Genomic DNA, 20,093 nt, shown 5'->3' with positions numbered 1-20,093 from the left:
CCACTCGTTGGGGTTGGATTAATTAAGTCAATGGCAGAGCTCTCTCCTGTTGGCTCAGAGTGGCTACACAAGAGAGCTTACATCAGCACAGCTGCACCGCTGTAAACTCCCTCGTGTAGCTATAGCCATAGTACATGGAGCACAGGGTGATGTGTTTAAGTCCGCCTCTGTTGCTTAATTGGCGAGCTGCTATATGTTGAACCATTAGGAGCTTTTTCAAAGTTCCTACTTTCAATCCCAAGTACAGAGTGTTACTAGAAATGAGCCTGGAAGTTTTATAAAAGTGTCTTAGGTCCTTATCTGTCAGGTTGGATGAAGCATCTGGGCCAGCTGAAAATGGAAAAAGGCATTGCAGGGTGCTGTAGTTGTTTGAGTACCCAGTATAGGGAGGAGAAATGCCTAGCATTTGACTCTTAGCTCTCTCCAGTTTTAGGATAAATGGACCTTCTGCCTTTAGACCAAGCTATTCAGTCCTTAATCTATCAGCCTATGCAGCCTCCCTTCACTGAGGCAGAGTCCAGCCTGAAGCTGGTGTTACCAGATGTAAATCTCAACAAAAAGATCCTTGATCCAGCATTGCCTGATGAGGCCAAGGTTCCAACCAAGTGTTTCATGGCAAATGTGTAGCTCCAGACCGCTCCTTTACCTCACTCTCGGTTGTAACATTTAAGCTGGGATTGACATTCTCAATTTAGTGTATCTACAGTCTGCTTTAGAAAGTGCAACCAGGTTCATGTGGGATAGAAGACAGCAAGACAGGATGGTCTTCAGCCTGAAATAAAAATTTCAAAATGGTGTGTTTTAATGACTATTTTCAGAATATTAAAGAAAATGTATGTGGGAGGTTTTTTTATTCTTCTCTTGGGAATGATTTTTGCATGGTGGAGGAGTAGGTTAGTAACCTGCATGCCCCCTGAACAGTGGGTTTCAAGTAGATTTTTTTAAAGTACTATAAAAGGAAGCCATTTGCACAAGCAATAAATCATGGCAGGGTGTACATCAGTAGGCATTGGTGTGCTGGTTTGGTGGCTGAAAGCCAGAAATGTACACTAAGAATTTCAGAGTAACAGCCGTGTTAGTCTGTATTCGCAAAAAGAAAAGGAGTACTTGTGGCACCTTAGAGACTAACCAATTTATTTGAGCATGAGCTTTCGTGAGCTACAGCATCCGATGAAGTGAGCTGTAGCTCACGAAAGCTTATGCTCAAATAAATTGGTTAGTCTCTAAGGTGCCACAAGTACCCTTTTTCTTTTCACTAAGAATTTGCAGATAGACCACTAATGCACACCTTATTGTAGTTTATTACTAACATGAGGGGTTGGGAGTGGAAGGGGGAAAAAATTAATTAGTTTGTAAGTAGAGTTTTTCTCACGGTTTTCCATAGGCATTAGGAGCTATGTAATTTCATTTGACATTATAATTAAATTATATGCACACATTGGAGGATCATAATTTATCCTATAAAAAGCAAATTAAAATATATACAAAAATAAAAACATTAAGAATGAGTGGCGTAAACCAGACAGACATTAACTCTGGCAAGAGCTCAGAATCCTGTCATTTCAACAGGCATTTTTCATTAAGTTCTCCGTTTTAATTAGAGAATGAAATTGATCTGATTGATTCATATCGGTTTTTACAAATAGCTTTTCTTTTACTATAAAGAGTGGTTTTATGGTGATTCAAGCTCTGGTCTAGGACTCAGGATACTTGAGTTCAATTCCTGGCTCTGCCACAGATTTTCTGTGTGCATTTGGGCAAGTCACTTCATCTCCCAGCACCTCAGTTCCCCATCAGTAAGCGGAGATAATAATACTTCCTTCCCTTTGCCTTGTCTGTTTAGACAATTTGAAGTCAGTGGAGTTGAGTGAAGGGATAGGGGTGCTATCTTCTTCATGGTGCTAGTTGCAGGATTCTTGCTGTAGGTTAGTTAGGAGCGCTTAAGGGCAGGGACTGTCTCTTTGTATATGTTTTTACAGGTGATAGCGCAATGAAGCTCTGATCTCAATTAGAGCCTCCAAACGCTTCCCTAAAGCTAATGTTCCCAGAAATACCCCAACTGGTGAGATGTGATGGCTTATTCTTTTTTCATAAAATCAAATGTGGTCTACACCTTTAAAAAATGTTCAAATACATGCGGTACATTTAATGTGCAAAAATATAAAATTACAAAGGAAACCAAGAAGTCCATAAATAACATCATGAATTAATAACGTTAAAATATTAGAATAATCAGATTACTGAATAATTGTGTTTGAAAAAATGTCAGAAGTGTTAAGGAGTAAATTGACTGATAAATCAATTAAGCTAGTGGGGGATCTGGTTGCTTAGAGTTTATTGTCAAGTCCTTTTGGGTGAGGCTGCATTGTGAAACAAGAAGAATAACATGACACACTTTGCAGGGGACTGGAGTAGATAACCTCTCGAGGTCCCTTCCAGTTCTATGACTCTGTGATTTTCGTTGCTGCAAAATATAGAAATGTTTACTCCGAGACTAAGATGAGGAAGCTTCTGCAGTCAAACACTGCCTCTCCAATAGATGTCACTACAATCAACAGCAAATAGCAATGAGGGTTTCAAAGAGTGTAAAGATATGACCAGGCAAAAATAAGTATATAAACCTTTATGAAAGGCTGAGACATTAACAATTTCTAATATTTACAATGTTAATTTTGCTAAATGTACTAACAAATGTATTCAGCTTTGTGTGTCTTCATAGATAATCCAAAATAGCCAGGATTACACAAATAAAGCTGACTTTCATTTTTGAGCTGCATGTTAATCCTTATTTAATGTGTCTCTACACTGCTAATCTTCTCTTTCTATTCTTATTCAGACTTTGTAATTAGCTAAAATACGTAGGTTTCTAGCTCACCCCTAATAAAAGGACCAGAGGGGCACTGCTTTATAATTTAGAGCATCCTTGCAAGCATTTGTACCACATGTGGATACAGACCCTGATGTCCACGCCCTTGCCTCTTTTTCTTATGTTTTTGAATCATACACACAAACTTTCTTAATTTGGTGTTGTGCTGCAATATTGAAATTACATTCTCAATGAATTACTGGTAAAATTGTAACTGGGAACATTTGTGTCTGGAATTTTACTATGTACATGTGTATAATCCACTGAACAGATGGTTTCTCTGTGTGTGTTGTGCATATATATTACAAAGAAAGGTTAGAGTATGTTAAAAATGAGTGAATTAATGGTGATACAAAATAACTGAATTACTCATTAGAAAGATTCATCATTTGGAGTAAAGAATGCATAGGAAATTCCTAACATGACTACATTTAGAAACTACACTTATAAACCTAAAAAGAAAAGGAGTACTTGTGGCACCTTAGAGACTAACAAATTTATTTGAGCATAAGCTTTCGTGAGCTACAGCTCACTTCATCGGATGCATATAAACCTGTAAGACTTTTAACCATTTTTAAATGACCAAAATGAGAAATTTAACATCTCTTTTACGTTTCAATTCAGTATTCACATTACAATAAAACCAATGCTGCCTGTTTAAGAGTGGTGGTAAAATACAATCACTGATGAAGTTGAAAATTTTTGCATGCTAATAATGGTAAGATGGTTTTGTGTCTGGCATATAAAAATGATGCAAGAACACAGTTTGGTAACAGAAAATTATAAGATGACACATTTTTTCAGGTCCCTTAGATTATCAAAAGTTCACTGATAACCCCTGTAATTTGCACTAAAAGGATGCACAGATATAATTAATGCCATTAACTATTTCTCTCTCTCTCTCTCTCTCTCTGCAGTAAGAGTGGCTCATTAAACACAATATTAACTGTAACTAGCTGTGAAAAACATAAATGGTTATGTTTTTTAAATAGATATGTTTCTTGGGATAGAGAAGTCATTTTTAATGTTAGCAGGGTAAACCAGTGCAACAAACAGCAGCCGTAGAGCATCAGTGGGTCAGATGTGGGAAACCAGAGATTTGCTTCTCCCTGCGTACTTTTATAGGCAGCTTTAATCTGCTGACAGATGTAACTGTTAGCTTGTGGGTAGCTTGAAATTAGTGTAACTGATTGCATCTCATAATAGAAAGAGACGGACAGATTGCCGTTAAGGAGGGAGAAATTCTCAGAAAAATAGGCCCAAGGTCGTTGGAAGAAAGACGAGCACTGAGTCTGTGTATGATGAGGATTTGAGCTGCTTACAGCATTGAATGTTTGTCAGGAATGCAGATCTCTTGAAGTACATGCTGGTACAGCAATGGTACAAGGGGGGTTCCCAGGTAAGGATTCATGTATGTGTGTGTGTGTGTATATATATATATATATATGTATGCATTGTAGTTATTGCTAGCAAGCCATTTTAGGTATTTTAATGATCATTCAGAACTAATTAAGTCATAAAGGCAAGAGAATAGTAGCACAAACCATTTTTCTTGGCTGAGAGCATGTACATATACTATGTAAGACTCTTAGGTGAATTCAGTACCTTTAAATTATTTGTCTTATGTTTCATTGTAAATCACTGTTATAATATACTTGAATGCATGACACCAGCATGCAAAATTTACAACAGCAGGTCAGTGCTTTAAACTAAAGTATCAGAATTCCTAATACTAAATTTCTTGTTGTTACATGGAATAATCTACTATTTTTCATAACTGTTCTTGTAATGTAGAGACAGATGGCTGAATTTTCTTCACTTTGCCTGGTAAAAATGTGTTAGGTAAATATTTTTAGAGTAGAATAAAAAGCTGCTGGGGAAACCTAAACTGAATATTCAGCAGTTTCATTGTATAAGGAAGCAGAATGGGAATAATGCAACTTGGTAGTAGACAAACAAGAGCTATTGCAATGAAGTGTAATCTAATCTTTGTTGTCTCAAATCTCATTTGATGTTAGGTCTGATCATTTTTTCTGACACAAGCCAGGTATCCAGGTATGAGTATTAAAGCATTTGTCATGAAATATATTTTGTCCTGGTACTTAAAGGTTTGAATATTAAATTCTTCAAAACATGGTAAGGGTGTTGAGAAACCTGATGTGATCTTATTCAGATACTGCAGATGCCTAACTTCTCTTAACTTATTACTGTCGAAAGTAGGGTTTGTGTTGTAAAACTGCATACAAAAGGCATTGCTGTACAAACGAACTTAGAGAGGATTATACTAGTAGATATCTCTCTCACTTTGTCACTGAAGAACACAGTATCACTGCAATGACTTGCAATTAAAAACGTGGCATGATCGGACAGAGAGGAGGTTTTTAAGTATTTGCATGCGTATTGAATCAATACACCGGGAAGAAGCTATGTGACTAAATTATTGAACAGCTGATTTTTAGATAGCATCTTTCAGCTGTACCCATCACAAATGATGCTATATTACTTGTGGGGGGGAGAGATATGCAGCATGTCTGGTCCAGAATAGGTAAAGCCCAACTTCCAGATACACTTGGTTTAAGCAGTAGCTATTAGGAATACAAAGTGCAAATAATCTTCTATAAGAAGGAAAAGTAAAAATGTTAATGTCTATATTTTTTATAGAGAGATCAGTTATTAAATTTCCCATAGCATGACCATAATTGAGACAGCAGTCCAACCTAATTTCTTTATCTCTTCAAGAGAGTCAAAATTATTTTTCTTGAATATCAGTAATGTGCATTTTCCCCCTTGATCCAACATACTAATTCTTAATAACTAGTCATCAATATTCCTTCAGCTTTGTACCGCTATGAAATACACCCAAAGGCTGAACTAGAATTATTAGTCATAGGTATTTGAGATACATAACACAATGACTGACTGTTTTAAAGTATGCTTTTATACCTGTGGAGTGCCAACATACGTGTTGAAAAGTAATTGCATCTTGGCAATTTGACCATGATGTATCACACAGATTGACATCGGTTTTTCTAATCGATCAGCAGTTCTAAAGCACCTGTCTCCATAGTATCTAAGTGCAGTACAGAATTAGAATTAGAAGAAACACAGTGGGAACAGAGGGCAGTCAATTTTCTATCCTACTGTAGAAATATAATGAGCCTCTAATTGTTAGTATAATGCTAGACATCATGAGTGAGTTCATCAGTGCCTGGAGGCTGAAATTTGCTCTCCTTGCTCCTACCAAAAGTAAATTATTACTAAGGCTGTAAAGTCATCAAATCATTGAGCTTTTGGGGACCTTAGAAGACCATGGCAATTTGTTGTGCTTTTGGTGGTAGCATATGTGTGCGCACATGTGTATATAAGCATATGGACTATGTGAGGGGGTAGGATAGTAAAGGTTTGAGCAGCCTGATTTTGTAAGGCCTGCATTACTGATAATGACAAAGCCATGAGTGAGTTGTATAGGTCATCTCAAACTAGTGTCAAAATAAAACCTTTTGTAGCACACCGTTTCCTGTTCTGTAGATACCATACATATAGAAAAATATTGTGGGAATGTTTTGGAGAGCTTTTGAAACTTCCACTGAGATTACTTTTTGTATCCCTGGACCTGTAAAGTCAAGTGCGTTAATTACCATGAGTCTAAATACACAGCTTGGAGAGCCATAAGAACCTGTAAAATTAGCTGAAGTTGCTTATCTAAATCTAAAAATGTTGCCGTTTTAAGGACCATTACATCAGGGTCTTACAGAGTAGAAGTGAAAGCAGAGTCCTCCTGGGAAACAGAAAATCTTCCCTTCTCTTGGTATAATGCTTCTGTTCCGAGGCCTACAGGGCCATTAGATATTGGATTTAAGTCCCAACATGTGGAAAAGCTGCTTCTTTCCCCAAACTGAATCTTAACCTCTCTTGGCCTTGTGCAGGGGTAGATTGGATGGAAACTGCATATTTGTGAGGAGAAAGAGGAAAGATTTGAATTTTTAAAAAGAAAACAATAGTAGTTAGAAGCTTCCCCAGGCTTTGGAATGTTAAAGTAAATGTTAAGGGAGCATAGTGCCAGTGAGGAGTGAAAGATGCATAATAATCTTATCACATTTGTTCTGTCTTTTGTACAGCACCTAGCACAAGGGTCCTGGTTGATGATTAGCACTCGTAGACACAATGTATGTATATACAGACACACCTAAACAGGGGCTAAGTTATGTCTCTTCCTGCTCTGCCTGTGAATAAGGAGGATTATACCAGCCATGCTGTTCTTGGAGGTATTATGGTATTACATCTTAGTCCCTCCATATGCTGTGGGATCAGGGAAGCCAGTGGTACCACTTGCTACACTTTTTTTAAAATTTCTTTTATTTTAAGAGTAGGTTGCACTCCCCCTGTGTAATGATCCTGGTGCTGTCTCATTTGTTGGGGTCACGGCTCTTTCCGTGAAGCATAGGACTTCTTTGCCTTTTGGCACTAGCAAGTGCCCTGGGTGCCCAGCCTAGGGCTGAAGGGGCTCCCTGGCCACTCTCACCCTTCTAGCACACCTGCACCAGGTTATCCATAGTTTAGTCCTTAAAACCTAGAAAGCCTTCTTCATCAGATCACTAAAACTGATGATAAACCAGATGTAAAGGTTTAATGCCATTCTTTCCTGCCTTAAGTTGTGACCGATTATCCTAGGAGCTGTTTTGAGAATAACATGATATAATTTTATAGTGTATAATTCATGTGTTCATCTCAGGACGCACAGTGGTGTCACATCGAGGGAAGTCCTGCAGTGAAAAGGTGTGGGTAAGTGGGCCCATTAGACTAGGAGATGCATGAAGCACTGATGACACCATGCCAGCAATACAAGCTGGTTGATGGTATAGAGGAGATGAGTTTTGAATACTAATTTCGAAGGGGGGAATTCACGATGTGAGGGAACTGGACAGACTGTTGCACGTAGCTGGTGAGGTGACAGTAAAAGATCAAGAATGGAGACGGGGAAGAAATGTGATTAGTCCAGAATTTGCTTCACAGAGATGGAGGTATGTGAAGGGATGAGCTTAAGGAGGCATATGGAGAATGGCTATGAAGGGCCTTGAGGAAGATGGAAAGGATTTTGTAATGGAGGGGGAGTTAGGCAAGGTCCTTTAGGATCAGGCACGAGGTGGTCTTTTTTTGTGGGCATGAGGGAGAAAGTGTATTGTGACATTCTAAATAGAGAGGCTGCAGCCAGGGGAAGGAAAGGGTGAATATGACTTGCGATGGCTGCTGATGGGGAAAAAGCAATGGCTGTCTGCACAAGGAGCAGCTAGCAGGAAAGCACATTCTCTGGTCCCTGCATGAGTGTTTACAGCAGCCAGTGAGCTCTCTCCCTTCTTCCCTTCCCACGCCATCATCTAGCAGCACTAGAATCCTGGAAATCCCAGAGTCTCTATTAGCTTCCTTAGAGGCAGAGGCCAGGGAGATAGATATTCCTCTTCCTGGGATTCTGATTCTGTCTCGGGTGTTACCTGAGCCATGCTCCCAGAACTGCCTCCAAGTAGGACTCGGAGCCAGGGTTAGGGGAAAAGTTAAAAATGATTCAATATTTATTAACTAATGTATTTTAAAGGAACAGATCCCCAGTTGGATGCTTAGAGTATGAATTGTAATGATTTAGAAAACAATATTGGTGTCAAAAATAGAGAACACCCACACTTAGAGTGATTGGTACACAGCCAGTCACTGGCAGAATAAGGAGCAGAACCCAAGAATCTTGACTTTAAAAATATGTTTTATTGGTATTTTCACACCCAGGAGCTCCAGTTATGGAGCTAGGCTCTGCACAGATACTTGTTTCTTCCTTTGTGCAGGCAGGAAAAGATTTTAACAAGAAATTATTATTACTTGTTTTGTGTCAGCAATGTGTTTTTCTCTGCCTAGTGCACAGTAATAAAGAGAGTCTCCAGTATTGCCGACACAAGTAATATTTGGTGTTTTTCTTCACACCCCAGCTACCAAAGTCAAAGGATTACATGGGAATCTTGGAATTTTTATTTATTTATTTAAAATAAATTTTCTAGTTTTTATGGTTGTGAGGAAAAGCTGGGACATCTGACCCATGTGTAATGTAAAGGTTCAAAAATCAGAAGGCAAAGCAAGAGGCCCACACTTATTCTTTTTTTAATCTCCTGATTTTTAAGGCCATCTCATGATTTTTTGGGGCCTTACTCATAGTTTTTGGTAATAGTGACACTAAGTTGGCAATTGTGACTTTCTCCACAGAAGATCTTACACAAAGACAGATACTTAGAATACAGGACACACTGGAAAGTCCAGTGATGGGAAGAATTTCGTGTTTTTAAATTCCCTGGTAGGCCTTTTAGAAGAAGTGGGGAATTTTAAAGGGGACCGGAAGGATTTTATTTAAAATATACACTAAATAGCAGAAGCAGAGGTAGCTGCATCAGTCGGTTTGAAGGCTGGCCGGGGATGAACTTAGCAAAATATGACCCTGAATGGTTAATGGCACCACTGCAGTTGAGCTCAGAAATCAGGAGATAAACGTGTATAAGAATCATTTCCAAACTAAAATATATATTCAACTCATTCCCAACTTTCAAGCCTTTGTGTTCCATGTGTGCATTATGGTACCTTTGCAAGTAGCATCAAGTGTTAGATACAGCAAAAAACTTGCAGGAAAATACTCCAGAATGGTCAGATCTGCTTGCTCACCATTAGCTAGCCAGAAATGCTTCTTTAGGGGGGCCACAGTACCCACCCCCTCCTCTTCTAAGTGACTTGGACAGAGACTTCTAGATTATTTTTGCCTCTGTCTTGCAACCTTGGGTGGGTCAGCCAATGTTAAATTTTGCTTATCACATACACAACACATTTAGAAAGTGTTGTTCAAACATTAACTAATTAATTAGGCTGAAACTTGGTTTAAGCTGCTAAACCAGATTTTTTAAATTTAAAAATAATTCATTAAACAAATGTAGTTCTTATTAAATAACTCTGATTTTACATGTCTACATAGCCCTACACAGGGTTCTCAGGTGATAGTGAGACTCTAGCATTCTCCTTTTTCAGATTTCAGAGTAACAGCCGTGTTAGTCTGTATTTGCAAAAAGAAAAGGAGTACTTGTGGCATCTTAGAGATTAACCAATTTATTTGACCATAAGCTTTCGTGAGCTACAGCTCACTTCATCGGATGCATCCTTAGTCTCTAAGGTGCCACAAGTACTCCTTTTCCTTTTTCAGAGGTGCCAATAAGCAGTCTAGACTTTTAGCCCCTTTTCCTCAGCAGAGCTAGAGTCCACATGATGGGAACAATCATGGCAGAGTTTCCTCTTCTGTGGCTTCAGAAGCCTCTGGTCTTTGCCTTGCTCTGCCATGATGAAGCAGGGGGAACAAACTGAAAGGCCATAGTAAGTGGTCCCTTTAGGGGAACAAGCCCCAGAAATTTCAGCTCTGTAGGGGACAACAGAAAATGAGAAACAACATATTGCTTATCCTTTCCTCCAGATCAGCTTTAAAACCTAGGATTGCAATGGATAAGTGAGAGGGTTGAACTGCCACTCTGTTTGCACCACTGGAAGGAGGAAATCTGGAGCATGGGGGGAAGGCACATAGCCCACAGTGTTGAAGAAAAGTCTGAGCTCCCTCTGGTATTTGCAGGAAGAGGAACACATCCCAATTTTTCCACATTAAGGAAGCATGGATGCCAAGCCAAAAAGCACCGCAAAGAATTAAGGCTTTCACAGCCATCTTTATTCAGTCCCACAGCACACCTCTTCTTCCATCAAATGAACAAGCAGTGTTTGAATACCAATTTAGAGAAGAGCTCTTGGATCTTACTGGTGAGATGAAATCCTAGCGGACAGTACACGTAGGTGCAAGCTAGAAAACCTTCATATAGCAAGAAGAACCTGGGGGAGAGGTTTTCTGTCCCATTTCTGGCTCCCTCCAAAAACCAGTGGACATGTGACTCCATGGCAGGAGTTGTGGAAAGGCATTCTGGAGCAGGACCTGGGGGTTCTGTTAGACTACCTACTTTTGCGTACATGCACCCTGACATGGCTATGCATCCTACAGATGTGCATCTATACAGATCATTCCTGAACCTTAGTAGAAAGGTTGCTGTCATCTATTACAAACATGCATAGTAACCTGACTGTTGCAATATATATATTTGGTACTATTTCAGATTGGCCCGAAAAGTTATAGATTTACAAATAGCAATGAATATTTTTGAATATTTTATATTGTAATATCTCTGGCTTTCTAAAGAACAATGCTAGGTATGTAAGGCTGCCAAATGAGCTGGGAATCTCTCAGAAGACTTGCTGTACTATAGAACAAAATCTTTGAATTTAGAGCAGGTAAAGCCTTCTAGTTTAGCCCCTGAATAATGTAGGATTGTCCTATACAGTGAGTTTTCTACTGCTCTGTCCAGTTACATATTCAACACCCAAAAAGACGGAGTCTCTGCCAACTTCTGTGGGAGGCTATCCCATGTCTAGATGCAATAAAACTGTGTGACGGGTGCTGCTGTACCCTTATTTCAAAATGCTGTTGCCTTTTGTGGGCTCAAGTGTCAACCTTAACATGATTTTAGAGTAGCTGTTTGTGTTTTCATGCAGGATTTTATCACAGGAAAAATGACTTCAGCACTGTTTGATTGCATTTAATCAACCAATGCCAGTATGACGTTCAACCAATTAGTGGGTTTTGTTTCTTTCTAATCTAGCTAAAACATCCTGCGTTATCAGCAGTGAGGCAGTAGGGAAGAAATATGCTGGAAGCTTTTGCCAATCCTCTGCACCAGAGTACAGAGCTCTGCAGGATTCTCAGCTGACCCTGAGACTCTCTATACTCAGCAGCCAGTATTTTACATGAATAACTGATTGGTAGATCAGAGTACCCAAAGGAGGTCACGTCTATGTAGGGGTGAGTGCTTTGATGCTTGTTAATATGAAATTTGAAAGGCAAATAAGTAGGCAGAAGTGAATTTCGCTCATAAGGAACAACTGCACAGCATAAGAGCACACCCTGTACAGCAAATTTTCCCTAGGCAGGCAAAAAAAAAATTTAAAAGATGCTTAATTTTTCATAGATAAGTAGGTGTTTTAGATAGGATCATAAATGTACTTAGCAGTTCACAAAAAACATAAACAGCAAATGTCTCTGCTCCTAAGGACTTAGATATGATATACAATATAGGTATACTGTAATTACAGCCTACTGATGACCCTTCAGGTGCTGGGCTTGAAGTGAGGATATAAGATGGTGGTGCTCTTCCAAGCTCTGCTCGAAAGTAAGCTCCATCTCCTTGAGATGCCATGCTGTATTTGGCTCCTTAGGCTTGCCTTTCTTTTTAGTGGGATTCAAATTCTAGACTTGGTTCTGTTCGGCTCCTTGGGCATGGCTCCTTAAGGGCCTTTGAGGGGGGGAAAATGATTGCTAATGCCATCCACTTACATGACCAAAATGAAATGGCATTCACAGTAGGTTGTGGAGATCCTTATTGTATGGTTCCCCCTTCTATCTTTTTACATGCTTTGATCAGCAATGAAATGCTTAAGTGTTGTCGCTTATCATCAAGCCTCTGAGTTACCACTTCATTCAGATGAATAGAGGCAGTTCTTCCCTCTCAGAGCTATTTCGGGTTCTTTGCAAACTTGGGTGAACATCACAGTATCAATTACTATTCCTGAGGGAATTCTGCACCAAAAAAATTAAAAATTCTGTGCACAATATTTTAAAATTCTGCAAAATTCTACAAATTTTATTTGACAATAAATGTGGAGGCTCCAGCATGGCAGTGGGGAGCACAGGCCACTCCCCTCCCAGGACATGGACTTGGTGGTGAGGTTGCACCCAACCCTGACACAGCACAAGGGCCAGCCCTGACCCTCTGCACCAGGCATAAGCAGGCAGACTCAGCCCAGCAGGATCCAAGTGTAGAGGGGCTTATTGTTGGGGGGATCCAGGTGTGGGGTTCAAAGGGTTCTGTGTGGGGCAATCTGGGTGCGGGCAGCTCAGTGGGGGATCTGGGTGCACAGAGGTTCATTGGGAGGTTCTGGATGCAGGGGCAATGGGACTCTGTAGGGGCGGTCCTGGTGAAGGTGGTTGGGACTTGGCAGGGTGGTCTGGGTGTGGGGAGGATGGGGCTTGGTAGGGACAATCTGGGTGTGGGGGGCTCAGTGGGGAGGGCATCTGGGTGCTGGGGGAGTGGGGCTTGTTGGGATGGGAGTCTGGGTACAGCTGGTTGGGGCTCAGTGGATTGGAGGTCTGGGTGTGGGGGGCTCAATGGGGTGGTGCAGGTGAGGTAGGAGTATGATGGGCCTGCTTAATGGGAGAGCCCTAGCTGCTGCCTCTTCCCTCCCCCGTTCCTCTGTTCCCCATCCCATCCACCTTTCCCACCGCTTCTTCCCCACCCTCCTTGCCCTGCTTCACCGCAGGAACTCACCATTGTACAGAAAACAGAATAGCTTCTAGCACACAGAAGGACAGTGTGATCAACACTAGGACCTGGGAGGTGGTATCCAGCTGCAGAATCAAGAGAGCTAGAGTGGAACCCTCCTTCAGCCAAGCAGCTCTGCATTCTTAGAAATGGTGGGTGGGCAGTGGCACATGACCCCATGTGTCCCTCCACACTGTGCCTCTGTGTTGGGGGGGGGGGGCTATGCCCTTCTTGCCCCCACTCCCAAATACACCCATGGATGTCTCCAAGTTCCCCTTGCCCCCACAGATTTTCCTCTCCACCAGCTGCGCTAGGCACTGGAAACCATGCTGGCATGTGACCGCTCTTGTGGCTTTCCTTTACTTCCCCGTCATTTTCTGCAGGGAAGCGGAGAGTTCTGTGAGGGGACATTAATTCTACATGCACAAAAAGAAAAGGAGTACTTGTGGCACCTTTAGAGACTAACAAATTTATTTGAGCATAAGCTTTTGTGAGCTACAGCACACTTCATCGGATACGGGAAGTGAGCTGTAGCTCACGAAAACTTATGCTCAAATAAATTTGTTAGTCTCTAAGGTGCCACAAGTACTCCTTTTCTTTTTGCGAATACAGACTAACACTCTGAAATCTACATGCACAGTGGCATAGAATTCCTCCAGGAGTAAGTTACATTCAGTTAAGATTAGGCAGGTTTTCTTTACAACCATCAGGGCTGATGACTTATTTGAAAAGAGGGGGTGGGGAGTTTAGATTCTGGACCACGTGATAGTAGTTTGCAAGGAAAGGGAATGCTATAATTCTGTATATTCCCTCTACCCCGACCACCTATTCAAGACACATGGAAACAGCATGTCTGGGAAGTAAATGCAATTCTGTTTGGGAGATATGAAGCAGAGCTGAACAAATAACAGTAAATAACATATTGAATGAAAGTGACTTCATTCTATTCACCAGTTGTCTGAAAACAGATTGTCACTTCTTGCAAATACTGTTTACTCTATGGCTGCCTGTTTGAAATTTGGAATCTGTAATCCAAGTTGTGTTGCTTAGTTGTGTTCAGTCACATAAGTCAAATTATATTGCTTTTTTTGTTGACTGGGTGGGTGTAACTATTGTAATCAGGTTTATAGTAGATAAGCTCCAGAAAGCAAAATTTAAAAATTGTTTTCTGTAAATACTTGTGATAGTAAAATTCAATCAAAGTTAAGGAAGGCAGTCACCACAGGAGGAAACAAACATGGAAATCGATCCCATCAGACTCACTTATCTTTTTTTATTAGATTACAGATTTGGTTAATTAAGTATATTACATCAACACTCTAACTTTTGACTTCTATAAGGCATTTGACTTGGTATTGCATGACATTTTGATTTTAAAAAAATGGAATGATATAAAATTAATATGGCACATATTAAATGCGTTAAAAGCAGGCTAATTGATAGTTCTCAATGTAATTATAAATAGGGAATCCTCATGTAGTGGGTGTTTTTCTTGTTTCCTGCAAGGAATCACTTTTTGGCTCTATGCAATTTAACTTTTTTCTTTTTTGTCAATCACCTGGAAGAAAAAACAAAATAATCACTGATAAAGTTTTCAAGTGATATGAAAATTGGAGGAGTGGTAAATAATGAAGAGGGCATGTCACTAATACAGAGAGAGATTTATTGTTTGGGTGCAAGCAAACACTGTTTTAGTATGGCTAAATGTAAATGAATATATCTAGGAACAAAGAATGTAGGTCATATTTACAGGTTGGGAGAGACTATCCTGGGAAGTAGTGACACTGAAAGAGATTTGGAGTGTGGGGTGGATACTCAACTGAGCATGAGTTCCCCGTGCAATGTTGTGGCCAAAAGGGTTAATATGATCCTTGAGTGCATAAATGGGGGATTCTTGAGTAGGAGTAAAGAGGTTATTTTACCTATGTTTTTGGTGCCCGTGCAACTGCTGCTTAAATACTGGGTCCAGTTCTGATTCTCACAATTCAGGAAGGATTTTGATAAATTGGAGATGGTTCAGAGAAGAGCTACAAGAATGATTAAAGGATTAAAAAGCATGTCTTATAGTGATTGACTCAAGAAGCTCAATCTATTTATCTTAACAAAGAAAAAGTTATGGGATGACTTGATTACAGTCTATTAGCACCTATGTGGGGAACAAATATTTAATAGTGGATTCTTCAGTCTAGTAGTGAAAGGTATAACATGATCCAGTGTCTGGAAGCTGAAACTAGCCAAATTCAGGCTAGGTGTAAATTTTTAACAGTGAGAGTAATTAACCACTGGAACAATTTACCAAGAGTTGTGGTGGATTCTCCATCACTGACCATTTTAGATCAAGATTGGATGTTTTTCTAAAAGATATACCTCTAGGAATTATTTTGGAGAAGTTCTATGACTTGTGTTATGGGTTAGACTAGATGATCACAGTGGTCCCTGCTGGACTTGGAATCTGTGAATTGAATTGGATATTGGCAGAAAACATTTTTCCATCTCTTGTAATGAGATGCTGCAAAAGAGAAGTGGGATTTAAGGAAAAATTTGAAGGAGATGGAAGGCACCTGCCACATGGAAATGAGAAGCTATTTCAAGCATTTGACAAGACATGAAAGGTGGAAAGCTAAGAGTGGGAGTCAGAGATGAGGGAAGCAGTTAGGAGAAAGGAAGGCAGACCATAAAGATCCCAAATAATATTAACTCTCAAAAAACAAACAGGTACAAAAGAAGCCTGAAAGTTAGCTTAACGGATATTTTGGCATTAATGCTCAGTGCATATTGTTATACAGTTCTTCTTTATGACTGGACTAGTTATATTTGCAAGGTAAAATCATCACATTTTCACAGATCATTTTTGGAATCAACATTTATTTCCTTTAAAAAAACAGGAGTACTTGTGGCACCTTAGAGACTAACACATTTATTAGAGCATAAGATTTCATGGGCTATAGCCCACTTCATTTGATACATAGAATGGAACATATAGTAAGAAGATATATACAGAGAAGGTGGAAGTTGCCATACAAACTTATTTCCTTGCCTCCGTTCTTATGAGAGATTGATGGCATTTTGTACAGATAATGCCGTCGCTCTCGCTCTCTCACACACACACGTGCGCATGCGTGCGCACATACACTTAAAAATAATGCTATAATTTCTCACCTCTTCTGGGACATACATATATAAAAATAAGAGTGAGAGAGCTTCTTGTTTTATGGTAGGCTTGGGTTGGGAATGCGTATTAGTCTTTGTCAGACACTTCAGCTAATAGAAATGCTGAGGTTACACTTGAAAAGTGAAGTAATGTATTTGAAGGTAAATAATTTAGTTTGTGCCAGTGAAGCAGAGCCGTGGCTAGGGGGGTGGTGTGGAGTTGCACAGTCCCAGGAAACTGCAGGAGACCATTGCGCTTCAGAGAGGCTGCTGCTGCACCATCTCATTGGTGGGGCACACTATACCCCACTTCTCAGCCAGCTAGCTGTGTTGGTTAGTGCAAGATGGGGAGGGGAAGGGGGCTTCCTCCCTGCACTTTTTGGAGGGGTTAGTACCTGTGTGGGATGTTAACCCAGCCCTTGTGCTCAGGGGACTCCAGATCTGGGTTGGGGGAGGCATTTTCTCCCAGGTCATATTGGCAGGGACCTTGTGTTTGGGGGCGTCCGTCTTCCACTGCAGCGTGGGGTATGAATCATCTCTTGGGATCATCTGGGCATAACTCACTTAATTCCCTGCCATTGTAAGGTATGTCTGCTCTGAGTTCTAAAACCCACAGCAGCGAGTCTCAGAGCCTCTATCTACAGACTCAGACTCGCACTACAATGCTAAAAACAGCTGTCAAGATGCTCGGGCTCTGTAGACTGGCAAAGGGGTTGGGTTTCAGATACTGAGCTCCAGCCTCTGACATACAATGTCTGCACTGCTGTTTTTAGCACCATAGCATGAGCCTGAGACTGTAAACCTGGGCTCTAAGACTTGTTGCTGCAGGTTTTAAAACTCACTGTAGATATACAGATAGAGGCCTTGGGCACCGGTGGTTCCCCTGTCTCTCCTGTTCTCAGCCTGTGGCACACAGCAGTTTAGTATCCTAAGAACTAAAATACTTCAGTTAAACTAAAGTCATTGGCCTCATCATAGGCATATTTGGGTGAAATTTATAGTCTGTGTTAGGAGGTCAGACTAGATGATCGCCTCTAGCCTCACACTCTGTGAAAGAGCTGCAGTTATGGCTAGCCCCTGTGTCTCTTCTCCTGTCACTTGGTGTGGGGACTGACCACAAGGCAATAGGTGATGTATCCAGTTAAGTCCATGGGTTCTGAATATATTGACGCTTTATTTTAAATCTCATTCATTTTCCTTTCCAAATGTCTTGTTTTATGACATCTAAGTAAACATTAATGAAATTGTTTTGTCCATCAGTAGCTTCAGTGGTTTTGAACACAATGAGCAGCGTTCTTTTTGAGATAAGGTTCATGGAGCTCTTTGCCTCCATGGAGTTGAATGTGCGGCTAGTGGAAAGATCAATGGTATAATGTGTTCATTGTTTGAATGTCAAGAGAATTTGGAGCCCCAGTTTGTTAAATTATGGCCTTTTTAATGTGCTCATTTAGGCTCTTGTAAATTGTAATCAGTAAATTAGATGTTGTCCTCACAGCATTAGGGTTAGTATTCCAGGGACTCCCTGCTCTTTCATTTCTTTTCTTTTTTTTATGTTTAAAGTGAAACTAAGCAGGGATTTAGTTGTTTGATATGCGAGATTGGTTCTATGTTGTGTACGCTAGCTGCATTCCGATGTTGATCAATGCTGAAAGAAGAACAATGAATGCAGTATTGCAGCCCAAGTAGAGCTATCCATGAAAAAACTATGGCTGTAACAATGTCTTGTATGATTTGATACAAATACAGAGGGATAAATGAGGCCATGAGAGAGTCTCCAAAAGAGAGTATGTGGTGTTAGTAGTTATCTGGAGCAGGGATTCAGAGATTGCAATATCACCTTCTGTATAAAAATGTAATTTGTCAGCACACGGCCCCCCTTCTCTTCTGTCCCACATGCCATGATTCAGCACCTTCTAAAACAAATAAATAAAATCTAGCTAGTAGCTCAATCATCAAGAACTTTTTTTTTCTTCCCCTTCCATCATCATCTTTCTAGATAGATTCTCTTTTATATCAGGAAAATACACATTTTTGGTGGGTGTGTTTGGGGGTGCGGGGGAGGAGGCAAGCTTCCCCCCTTTCTAATTTCAGCTCATTTAACTGGAGATGTAGATCCAGCTGCTCAGAGTTATAATATTTGTGAAGCAGCTCCCTGAACCTCTTGTGGGACTGTCATATATCTTTGAAACTTTACACTTTAAACAATCTCTTGTCTTCTTGCAGGATGATGGCTGTCTTTAAATAATGATACACTGTATTTGTTGCAATATTACAACACCAGAGTTCAAGTACTTTGGGTTGTAATTGGCTAGCCATATCTCCTACTATTTATTTTCTTATTTCTCCCCATTTAATGTACTAATATTTAGTGGAGCAGGAAAGCATTGTGACAGCATAATGGCATATTGTTTGAAAGCAATGGTCTTCCATTTCCAAGGCTTCTGTTTAAAATGCAATAATTATCTGCTAATATATCTGGGATATATTATTGCAGGATTGATTAGTAAAGAACTTGTTGGTGCTATGGTCCTATTTAATTGTATGTGTGTGTGTGTGTGTGTATATATATGTATATATAATATGTATTGGGAAAAAAACTCTGTAGATGCTGCACTAGCTGGCTAAATATTATTTGTAAGATGCATCTGCTGAAGTTTAGATAAGCTTATTGTTCATGGAATGTGGAAACAACTCCATACAGTGACAAAACAAAAAGAACTTAATACCTTGTGTGTAATGCAATAACCACAGAATTATAATTGCCTTGTGTAAAGTATCTGGTAATGAAGGCAGATAATAGAATTCTTGCAAATGCAAATGCTAACTGGCTCCCCAGTGCTAGGCAGAGAACTGAAAAGTGATACCAGCTGGAGGAAAAAGACATCTAAAAATGTATTAAAAAGAAGATGCCTTAGATGCATGTTTGTTTAGGTAAATACTTGTATAAATGATCTTACGAGAGTCTTATTAAGAGGCAAACTGAGAATACTAACAGAATGTTATAGGAAATCATGAAGAAACCCAAAGGATATTTGTATGCAGACTGGATAATGACAGCTCTGGGAATAGTGTGGCAGCATTTACACTACAATCACCTAGCACAGAGGACAGCCCTTTGAGGAGTATTTAAGGAGTGTTAATAGGTGGAGCTTGTAAAAGCCAATACTTCCTGTTATCCCCAATAGTGTAAGTATGCCCTGCTGAGCAGAGATTTAATTTTAAAAACAAAACAGAGTATGGTGTGGGTGTGTGTGTATTTTTACACATGCATGCATAAAAATTGCATTTACTGTAGCAGTATGTGATGCATGTGCCCTCTTACCAGGCTAAGACGAAAGGAGTACTTGTGGCACCTTAGAGACTAACCAATTTATTTGAGCATGAGCTTTCGTGAGCTACAGCTCACTTCATCGGATGCATACTGTGGAAACTGCAGCAGACTTTATATATACACAGAGAATATGAAACAATACCTCCTCCCACCCCACTGTCCTGCTGGTAATAGCTTATCTAAAGTGATCATCAGGTGGGCCATTTTCAGCACAAATCCAGGTTTTCTCACCCTCCACCCCCCACACACACACAAATTCACTCTCCTGCTGGTGATAGCCCATCCAAAGTGACAACTCTTTACACAATGTGCATGACAA

General features: G+C 40.1%; 1 protein-coding gene across 10 annotated transcripts in view; it reads left to right on the top strand.

Moving 5' to 3' along the window:
* The window catches only part of PATJ (PATJ crumbs cell polarity complex component), a 219,600-nt gene that overhangs the window by 109,416 nt on the left and 90,091 nt on the right, over nt 1-20,093 (top strand). The window lies entirely within an intron of this gene.

This window comes from Lepidochelys kempii, chromosome 8 (assembly GCF_965140285.1).
Source record: "Lepidochelys kempii isolate rLepKem1 chromosome 8, rLepKem1.hap1, whole genome shotgun sequence".
Taxonomy (NCBI): Eukaryota; Metazoa; Chordata; order Testudines; family Cheloniidae; genus Lepidochelys; species Lepidochelys kempii.
This window is presented reverse-complemented; position numbering and strand designations above follow the sequence as displayed.